Source organism: Rousettus aegyptiacus, unplaced genomic scaffold (genome assembly GCF_014176215.1).
Source record: "Rousettus aegyptiacus isolate mRouAeg1 unplaced genomic scaffold, mRouAeg1.p scaffold_m13_p_3, whole genome shotgun sequence".
NCBI lineage: Eukaryota > Metazoa > Chordata > Mammalia > Chiroptera > Pteropodidae > Rousettus > Rousettus aegyptiacus.
This window is the reverse complement of record NW_023416306.1, coordinates 106,082,997-106,093,604: the sequence shown is the minus strand read 5'-3', so window position 1 is coordinate 106,093,604 and position 10,608 is coordinate 106,082,997. Positions and strand designations below refer to the sequence as shown.

Here is a 10,608-nt window from a genome sequence, read left to right as displayed (position 1 = left end):
GGAAAATTATATGTTCCAAGCTATGCCAAATCTGACCATTCATTAAGCATGGAATTTCCTCTTTTTCTGTAAATGCTTTGGCTTATTTGTATTTTCTAGTATTTCCCTTCTGATGCTAACTCCCAAAGAGCTTTCCTGTGTATTCTCATTTCTGTTACAAGGTCAATGCACAAGGTAAATTTTAAAAATTTCCCCAGAAACTTCTATGGAGAAATTTTCTCTTCCATTTCTCTGTTATCCCAGGCAGTTAGCAAGAGCAAAGAGCTCAAATTTGGACTGCCTTGGGACAGTACATCAGTAAAAACATTCACTGTTATTGTTCCATACCCAAACGTTCACTTAGTGTCTTCTGCAGCATTTATTTATAAATATCTTTCTCTATTCTCGATCCTTTGGCCTCCACTTTCTAAAATCACACTTTTTTCTTTGAAATCTACTCAGAGTCTTGATACTCTTCAAACATTTTACCTCTCAATTCTTCTTTCCAGTCTCCCTCACCTGAGCCCTACACCTTCCAAAAGTGATTCTTCCCAAAACATTTGCATCTCAACAGGAAATGATGCAAAACAGGTCTCTTCCTACTTCTTTCTGTGCTTCTGAGTCCCACCCCATGCAGGTCTGAAAGTTAGCCCCATCTTATGCCATTTGGGGGCATTTTTTTCAGAGGCCTGTCTCCAGCTCAGCATTTTGGGACGGCACCTGAACTCCATGGATATTGTGACTCTTGAAGGTGCCTGACTCAGAAAGACTCAGACATTTTACCTAAATCTAGGTCCAGGTTATATTGTTACAATGTGCCACTGGAAACATTTAGGCGGTCTACATAAGGCTCAGAACTGAACCTTAGATTCTACGGGATATATGAATCGTATGAAGCTCCAGGACAAAGACTTAAATGCACCAGCTGTGAGGACTATAATGGGAGCTGTCCACATCATATGCCTTCGATAGAAAAAAAGAAGCATCATCACCTCAGACAACTCCAACTCTCTAGTTTACATTTGTTCTTTTAATACCACACCTCATTCTACCATGTATTTACGGCAGACCTAGTCTATTCAAAAATAACCTGGAACAAGTCAGCATAACCTTGTGTTAGTCTGAAGATTCAAGGTAAAGTAAATGAATTAGATTCCAGAGTAAAATCTCTTCCTCTCCCCAAAAGCTCCAAGAACTATGTATAAACAGGTCTCTAATCGCCCTGCATTTCCATATGTTTCTCCCAGTTACTGTACATTTTTTCTACAGATAGAGAATTCAGTGATGAAAACTGCGACTTTATCCTACATACACTAATCAACTCAACTATCAGTGCAGATAGAACACTTTCTGAGATGGGCTCTGCCATGACTTTTTGGCTTTCACACCCCAAGCCATCTGGTCTCCATCATATTTGGATGAAGGATCTTCTCCTTCAGCATTGTTGATGCCATCACACTGATCTCAGTAGTCAGACCTGACTACAGATTGGCTAATAAACCTGGAAAAGTCCATTTTCTAAGAGAGAGGTGGAAAGTGGTGGGATGAATGGGGCCTGAGTACTGGGAAACTGCTCATGTCCGCTGCTGACTCAGTCTTCTCACCAGTTGCCTAATCCAACAGCTGCATCTTCCTTATGAGGCACTAGAGACCCAGAATGTCTACATCCTGTGGCTCCCCATAACCCTACACCTTACATTTGAGTTCCTTTCCAATTCCGAGAACAAAAGCTGCTGGCTTTGGGCCAGTTCACAACAGATGTGGGTCTCAACCGCCAACTCCCCAGGAAACATCCACCAGGGCAGGGCATGAGAACCAGTTTCTTCAATATTCCCATACTGTAATTCCATCAATCATCTAACACCTGCTCAAAGAGAGAGAGTGGGAGACTTTCTCTTGAGCATCTTCATGTGTCCAGGAAAAGGTCCAGCCCACAGCCAGAGAACATTACCCTATTCATCGCAGCAGAGGTGGAACTAAGGCCAATGAGGGGAGGAGTGAGGATACCTGGGGAAAGAAATTTCATTTCAATAGCAGGTATAGCTTGTAAAACTCAAAAGCCATTCAGCAGTAAAATGGGCATCCTCATCAGAAAGTGAGTTCAGGTGGATGACTGCACTGAGATGGTTGTCTACATTGGCTGGGAGTTAGAACACAATGAACTGAATTCTTTCCCTCCCTAGAATTCATTACAGAACTCTATGTTGAAAGAAAATGAAGCCTGCCAACAAAAAGCAATTATAGATGCTATTTTGGTATATTTCTTTTTCAATGTATAGATTATTACATACCTTGTACACGTAATTATACTCTGTACACACATTTGCATCTTTTTAACATTGTATAATCAATTCTCTATGTTATTAGATGCTTTTCCTAATTAGCATCTTTAATAAGCCCCATTAATACTGTTTCTGGGAACATACTATAGTTTACTTAATCAGTTCTTTCATGACTGAGAATTTAGGCAGCTTCAAAATTTTTCCTATTATAAAAATTTCTGTGGTGAACATCTCCATACTTATAACTTTTTCGTTATTCAAAATTAGCACATATATATGAGGAAATTTTATATTTGTATATGTATATATATGCTTTATAATATATATATATAATCTTAACCTACCATTTCCTCAAAGAGAAGATTCAAAACTACGTTTTGGGCCAAATTGAACATATAAACCCTTAAGGTTATAAATGAAATTCTCAAATTCTACTTTAAAATTCTCATATATTAATTTAGTTATACATACATAGTTAAAATCACATATTACATAAAATAGCCTATTAATTTCAAAATACTGCTTCTTTTGGTTCTTATATTTCATAAATTTTATTTAAATTCTTCACAATCATCTCAAATCAATGTATTTGTCATTACTAGAGCTGCTTTTTTCAATTGTCAAACATTTTTCCAAAGTATATCAAACTTGCTGCATTCTAAGTCATTTGAAACATAGCACGTTATGAATCCACTATCACTAAAAACGTTTTTAAACTACAATATCTACTCACATAACATTAGAGTAGTTTTTTTGCTATTTACCCTGTAAGTGATATTCTTGATCTTCATAACAAAATGTTTACTTTAAAATATGTGTTTACAGTATCAAATACTTGTAATTTTGAAAGCATACTCCCAAGAATAGTTGTTAAGTTTTTGTTAAATTACTTTGTCATCTTTCTCGCTAATCCCATCAGCTGACTTCCATAAGCATCCATGAGCTAGTGTTGATTGAGATTATTCCAGGATAATATGTCTTCACTAAACTGTACTTAATTGTGCAAAATTAATTGCATGAAAGCATTACAATATAGCTTTTTGTAATTTTTGTAAGGAATTAAATAGAAGGGGATCCTCTATTCTCCAAGGATAATAAACCTCGCCTTATAGTCAAACATATACAGTATTTCTCACACTGAATTCTGCAAAGTGGAAATATTTGCTCAATCTGGTATGAATATTTTCACCCTCTTGATGTTAATCAGTTGGCTTTCAATAAAAATATAACAATTTATATTGTTACCAACATTTTGCCAGCATTGGGAACATAGCCTTTTCTAACAAAGTACCTTTCAAAAAATGGTTTGTTAATGTCATATTTATATTTTTATTACTAGAAGGTTAAACAGTTTGTTAACCAATGACCAACTTTCTTTATTTGTTCTACATCCATTTATCTTTTAGGTCCTTAGTGTTTTACTTATTGATTTGTGTGATTTTAATGATTTTGTGCCTCTGAGTTTTATAACATTTATCCACAATAACAACACTGATGAAAGGAGATTTCTGCGGTATTCTGGATGGCAGAGGGTGGTAATGGCAAAATGCCAAGGAAAGAGAAAAAGGAAGAAGGTTTTTGTACCGCTGTATTTCACTGTGCCCAAGTTCCACAGAAGTTGAAATGTATTAAGCCTTTGTTCAAAAACACCTACCTGTGACCCGTTACGTTTGCCTCAGCATTAGGAGAAGTCCTCTGAGTGTCATGGGGCAATAAAATACGAGCTTTTTTGCTCCTTTGCCCCAGCACTCCTTTCATTAAGGATTTACTCTGCATTGTCTACCACAATGGTTTCAGAATGTGAACAGGTGTCACCAAAGTCATCAGTAATAAATAATCCTGACCACACATTTTAACATTTAGTAACTATATTTATGACAGTGTAAAAGAGAATATTATGGAAGAAGTAAAGGAAAAGGGACCAACAATAACTGTGAACCTGTATCTTGGATCACATGCTAGTATATGATGAATCAAGAGGTTGAACTCATGTCTATCCAATGTACGTAACTCCTCCCTTCAAAGAGTCCTGTGCCTAGTACAAAACATGTACTGAATGCTAAAACATACTAAAACATGTGCTAAAAATGTACAAAAAATGCTTAAACCCTGGATGTGAATTAAATTCCACCTCCTTGAAATATGACACACTTACAGTGTACAAGTCATTTTAAATAATGTATTTCTACAGGCCATACTAGAAGAAGATCCACAAGGTGAAACTCTGACCCCAATTCCCCAAACCCTAGCAGTTCGTGTACCTTGCTCCAATGAGAAAACTGTCTAATGAGGGAATAGAGATGGAAAGGTCATTATTAGGTACCACTGGAGGAATGGCACTGATGTGATGAGGAGTACAGACTCTTCCTAAATAGAACCTGAGCTATCAGAAAGTCACAGGTAAGTAAACAGAGGGTGGAAGGGAAAAGTTTTGTTGGGTAGAGTTAGCTGGGAAGAGCTTTTGGAGATTAATCTTGAGCTGGTCCTTGAAGATATTAGAAGGCCTAGCATGATCAGAAATATTATTTCAGAGTCAAGACATCTCCCTATCTGACCTAATGCCACCAAGCAGTCTCCTTATACCAGAGCAAGGACTCAACACAAGTTATCCCTACCCACTTAAATGATGTGCTTCTGAAAGTTGTTTCCTGGGAACTAAGCAGTATTTCTGTTCACTCCAGAGGATCAGTATTAATTCCACAGATCTGAGAGTTTACAAAGCCTGGGCTCTCCTTCACTCTTCTTTTGACCCAGAATACATTTGATCCAAGAGCACAAGGATTAATCCCTTTATCCTGAAATTAATCCTGCATTTTGGGATTACAATCATCAGTTAGCACACCCAGTCCAATTGCTCTTTTTTTAGTCTAAAACAGCAAAAGCGCTGCATGAAGGAAGAAAACTATATCTAGGCCTCCTCCCAGGTTGTTCAAAATAACTAGATTTATGGCTTTTAAGACATAGGATGTACCAACTCAATCAAAATAACACTAGAAGAGCCCATTTCAGGAAATATACACAATTCCTAAAATGACACTTTTAATGAAATTCTCATTCTTAGTGCAGAAATGGAATATATCTTTGGATTATATATTTTCTAAAAGAGCAGATTCTTTTAAATATTAATTTGTCAGCATATAGCGACAAGTTTGTAACTTTTTTTTTTTTTTTTTTTTTGGTATAGCAGAATGGAAGCTTTCACAGTTACGGGAAAAAAAAAAGAAATATGACTAGCTTCCTGCTTCATATAAGAAATAATGCAGAGAAAAATAATCTAAGCAAAAAATGTTTTAAAACATTTTAAAGTCTCAGATTACTTGCTGGCTGCAATGGGAATATGAAACTTTATAAAAGATAGATTTTTCTGTCACCATCTCATCCTAGTGATTGATACTAGCCTTATCAAGTCATTATGTCTATCTTGACATGATGCAGTACGCAGGACACATCACTTACACAGGATTCCTGTCAAAAATAAAGAAATTAACTAAAACTAATCAAAACTTTAATTCTAATAGGATACAAGGGAGCTAGAAAAATAAGCTATAGGAGTACACAAAGAAATAACTAGACAAATCTAAAAGGTAAAACATTCTAATATACCACATGCTCAACCCCTTCAATAATCAATGAAATAAAAAGAAGAAAAAAAAATAGCTAAAGGAAAGCAGTGGAAAGAGAACTAGTACAGATCAAAGAAACATAAAAGCTTTAGCAACCAAATTAAGTGCATAGTCTTTGATTGGATTTTTGTTTTAAAAAACCCTTCTCTAAAAGACATTGTGGGGACAATGAGAAAAATTTGACCACAGACTGGCTATTAAATGATTTTATGGTACTGTTAACCTTGTTAGGTGGGAAACAATAGTATTATGGTTATGTAGAAAAATATTTTCAATTTTTTAAAGGCATAGTGAGCTGTTTAGGATTGTCACAATGTTTATAATTTAGTTTTAAATGTTTGACCAAAGTACATAGCAAATATGGCAGGCATTAACAATTATTAATTTTATATAATGAGTCGATAGATTTGATCCTATTAATCTCTCTTTTTGGAATGTTTCAAAATTTTTGTAATAAAATAAATAGGAAAATCACTAATGATTATATTGTACATTTTGCATTATCTAATTCAAGACATATGCATAAATGAGATATCTTAAAAATCACTGACCTTTTTACAATTTTTCTATCTTTTTTTATTATTAGTTTAAAGTATACAATACATTGGTTAGACATTTATACAGTTTGTGAAACAATCCCCCTGATTGCTCTGTCTTTCCTCTGGTTCTATACATAGCCACACTGACTTTTAAGATCTAAAATAATGATAATAGCTCAAAATCAAGTCCTCCGCTTGTGTAGAGGTGAGATAGTTCCATTTTCCACAGGTGTATTAACGAAGTCCAATTGGTTGATTGTCAACCTCATGTCTCCTTCAGGTGGGTGAGCATCATAGAGAAGGTCAGAGAAGGTTTTGACAAAAGTCAAAGTGTGTCAGGGACCCCCTGAATAAGTGGAACTTGACTAGCTTTATTCATATTTGGGGCTTCATATGGGCCAGTTTAAAACTCTGGCCTCTTTTAATTTTAATCCAGTTGCTAAGTATATTATTTGACCCATTAACTTTGCAAACCACATTGGTCTTCTTTTTATAGTTTTGCCAAAAACTCAAGTTACTATCTTAACTGCCTGTCACTTAAACAAGTAAACATTATTTTCAATGAAAAGGCTGAAGTAGTATCACAGAAATGCACACGAATACTGAACATATAGTCAGACTCTAGGCCTTCACTGAGCTCTCTGTCACCAAAGCATAGTCATCATGGATTCGTGGATCTAGCATCTGACCATCAGCGTACCACCAAGAAGAAACCAAGTGACAGATAACATCAGGTCCGTGGTTTTGGACTATCAAAATTCCAACCAAAGTATTTGGGTCAATTTTATTATTGTTACAGAATTAGAAGTCTTCTGCTCAAAATAGCTTCTGACCATTGATCAGTCAAAGTATATTACACAATTGGTCAGCTAATCGCTAGCAAACAATTAGAGTGTGGTGAAGCACCAGAGAAAGCCTGGGGTTGACTGCTGCTGTTGCAGGTTTGGCAGCACAAATAACGTAGAATTTAAACAGTGGTCCTCGAAGCATGTCCATGGACCTCTATGGGCCCAAAGACCTTTTCGGGAAGTCCACGAAGTCAGAACTATTTTCACAATAACACTAAGATATTGTTTGTCTTTCTCATTGTTGATGTTTGTGCTGATGGTACCATCCACACGATGGTGCCACATGAATCAAGGCACTGGCCTCAATTCTATATTTGTGGTCACTGTATTCTTTACTCCACATATCTATAAGGGAAAAAAGCCAGTTTCACTTTAAAGTGTTATCGACTGTATTAATTTGCTAGGGCTGTCATAAGAAAATATCACAGACTAAGGTGCCTAAACAGCAGAAATTTATTTTCTCACAGTTCTGAGGCTGGAAGTCCAAGGTCAAGGTGCCTACAGAGTTGACTTCTCCTGAGGCTTCTCTTTTAGGTCTGCAGTTGGTGACTTTCTTGCTGTGTTCTCTCATGGTCTTTCCTCTGTGCATGCATATCCCTGGTGTCTCTTTACTTTGTGAGGCAAAATGTCCTCTTTTTATAAAGACACCAGACAGATTGGATTAGACCTCACCCTAAGACTTCATTTTAACTTAATCATTTTTTTAAAGGCTCTGTCTCCAAAATAGTCACATTCTGAGGTACTAATAGCAAGGACTTCAACATATGAATTTTGAGAGGACACAATTCAGTCCATAACATTGACAAAGTAGTAAACATTTAATTTTATTAAATCTCTGCTCTTCCGTATATGTCTTTTTAGTATCCTATATGACAAAGGGGAAATACAGATAAAGCACTTCTGCTGTGTTCCAAATTATGATAGTTATCTCAAGGGAAAACATTTGTGCAATTGTTTGAATCACAAGCTGAACTAGCCGCTTTTTCTATGGAACACCATTTTTGCTTGATAGAATGACTGACAGACAAACTATAGATATTCAGAGTTGGCTATTTGGCAGGCATCTTCTTGAAAATGAATGAACTGAACCTATCACATCAAGAAACACAACTGATAATTGTCGCTGATGATAAAAACTTAAGCTTTCAGGCAAAAATTAGAGTTAGGAAAAATTGTATCTGCCACCATGAACTGGATGGCTCCCCAACATTTAAATAGTCTTCTGATTTAAAGATATCAGTGGTGATAATAACTACTGTGAGATTTCGATATTGTATAGTGGAATGTTTTGACATATGGAAGTTGCCTAACTCGGTGACCGAATTATTTTCCAAATGCCCAATAGATAATGTTATAAAACCATACATGGGTGAAAGCTCCATCCAAAGCGCAAGACAGACCAAAAGATTTTAATGTAACAGAATATGGAAGATTCATTAACATGATTTCAGATTCCACTTTGCAACTAACTTCTCTTTTCAAACTACATATCTGTGTAAGGCTGGGTTTTTCTAGTATATTTCAACCAAACCAACATATGAAATAGATAAAATGCATAGGCAGACATGATTTAGTTACCCAGCTCTTCCCAGATAGATATCCAAAGACTAAGATCAAACATTTTCAGTATCTTCCTTCCTGTGGTCTACCTCCTCATGATTTTTGGCTGTTCCTTCCTGTATATGGTTTGAAGTCTCCAACAACCTGGTATTCTCCTTTGAATACACTGCTGTTTGTCTATAACACTCAATGAGTACATGTTAACACAGGAGCAGGAGGCAGAAATGAATAAAGCTAGTTTAACATCCTTCAAGGATACCCCTGCCCAGTCACTATTTCATTTCTTGGCTTCGTATCTCATAAGTTTTTTCAAACTCTGAGTCTCTGAGCCTGAGGCCTGGTCCAGGCCAGGACTGGACAATACCATGGTAAACCCAATTCCCAAACACAGTCCTTTCCTCTGTTTTCCTGAGAAGAAGCTTGTCTGACACTGAGAACATGGCTCGGTCTCCTTCCAGGAAAAGTTGAACTTCAGGATACATCTGCCCTATGCCTCCATACACTCCCCTTTCCCACAGAAGGGCATCTCATACAACAGTGAAAAGTCACATAGAAAAAGAAAATGCCAAGTTGCCCAGGCCATTCATTCTATGGCCACTTCAGGGAAAGAGATCAACTGTGAAACTGAGAATATATCCAGAAACACTTTCAAATGGTAAATGCCAGAATATAAGACCAAAGAAGACTGGGTATTTATTTGCCTAGTACACCAAAAAATATCACTGGAGTAAGAATTGGAATACTAGACCTTTTGTATGTTACTTTGAAGTTGGGTGCCTTGACTAAGTTGTGAAACCTCTCTGGATCTTTCTAGACTCTTTCATCTGAACACTGGGCAGTGAATATGTTATCTTCGAAGTCTCTCTTAGCTGCATCATTCTAAGATTCCTCTCTAGAGGCACAATTGATCCTTGATTACTCATGTTAGTGGAAAAGAATGTGATTTGAATACTCCAAATATGTAGACAACATGAAACTCATTTCCATTTGGCTTTAAAATATACTTCATGGTGTGGAGCAAATCACAACAAATTTATCTTCCCAATGATGCTTAACTCAGGCTAATGTTAAAAATCAATTTGTTTGCCACTAATGTTGCTATGCTCTGCTAAACAAATGTAAGGTAGTATTCCATAAGGCAGCCTGGTGCCAGAAAGAGAGCAGGGGTCTACGAGTTGGGGATATGTTGGTCCTGGCCAAGGCTCTGTCACTTCCTAGCTTATCCTCTCTGAACATGAGATACATCATCCTTAAAATGGATTCAGAAGATACTTTCTGAGCACTCACAGAGTTAGGCACTCCTCTGGCACAAGGTATACAGAAATGAACAAGTAAAAACTTGTTCTCTCAGGAGTCCCTACCTAATGAAGTGGGGAAAGGGTTTTGAGTGCAATGATGGAAATAAGCACTAGATGTCATGAAAATTCAGGGAAGGGTGGGCCTCTAATCCAGTCCAGTCCTGAGCTGTCATTTAGGAGTTACCAGGGACGTCAATACCTAAGCTAACAACAGAAAATAAATGGGATCAAAGAGATGGGTTAGGGACCAAATTGGGAAATAGAAGAAAGGGTCATTTCAAGTAAAATCAATCACGTGGCAAAGGCAAAGAGGTATGAAAGAACATGGAGTTTTCAGGGAGCAAGTAGTCAGTCAATGCAGCTGAGTTTAAGGGAACAAGTGGAAAAGTACAAGATGATGGCCTGGGGAGGTAAACAAAAGCCTTTGTTCCATATCATTTTATCCTGAAGACAATGGGAAGTCGACAAAAATTTTTAGC

General features: G+C 36.8%; 2 gene segments (V, D, J or C); both read left to right on the top strand.

Annotated features, from left to right (window-relative positions):
* LOC107506178 overlaps window positions 1-10,608 on the top strand; it is a 492,806-nt gene that overhangs the window by 380,098 nt on the left and 102,100 nt on the right.
* The window catches only part of LOC107503902, a 40,571-nt gene that overhangs the window by 6,608 nt on the left and 23,355 nt on the right, over window positions 1-10,608 (top strand).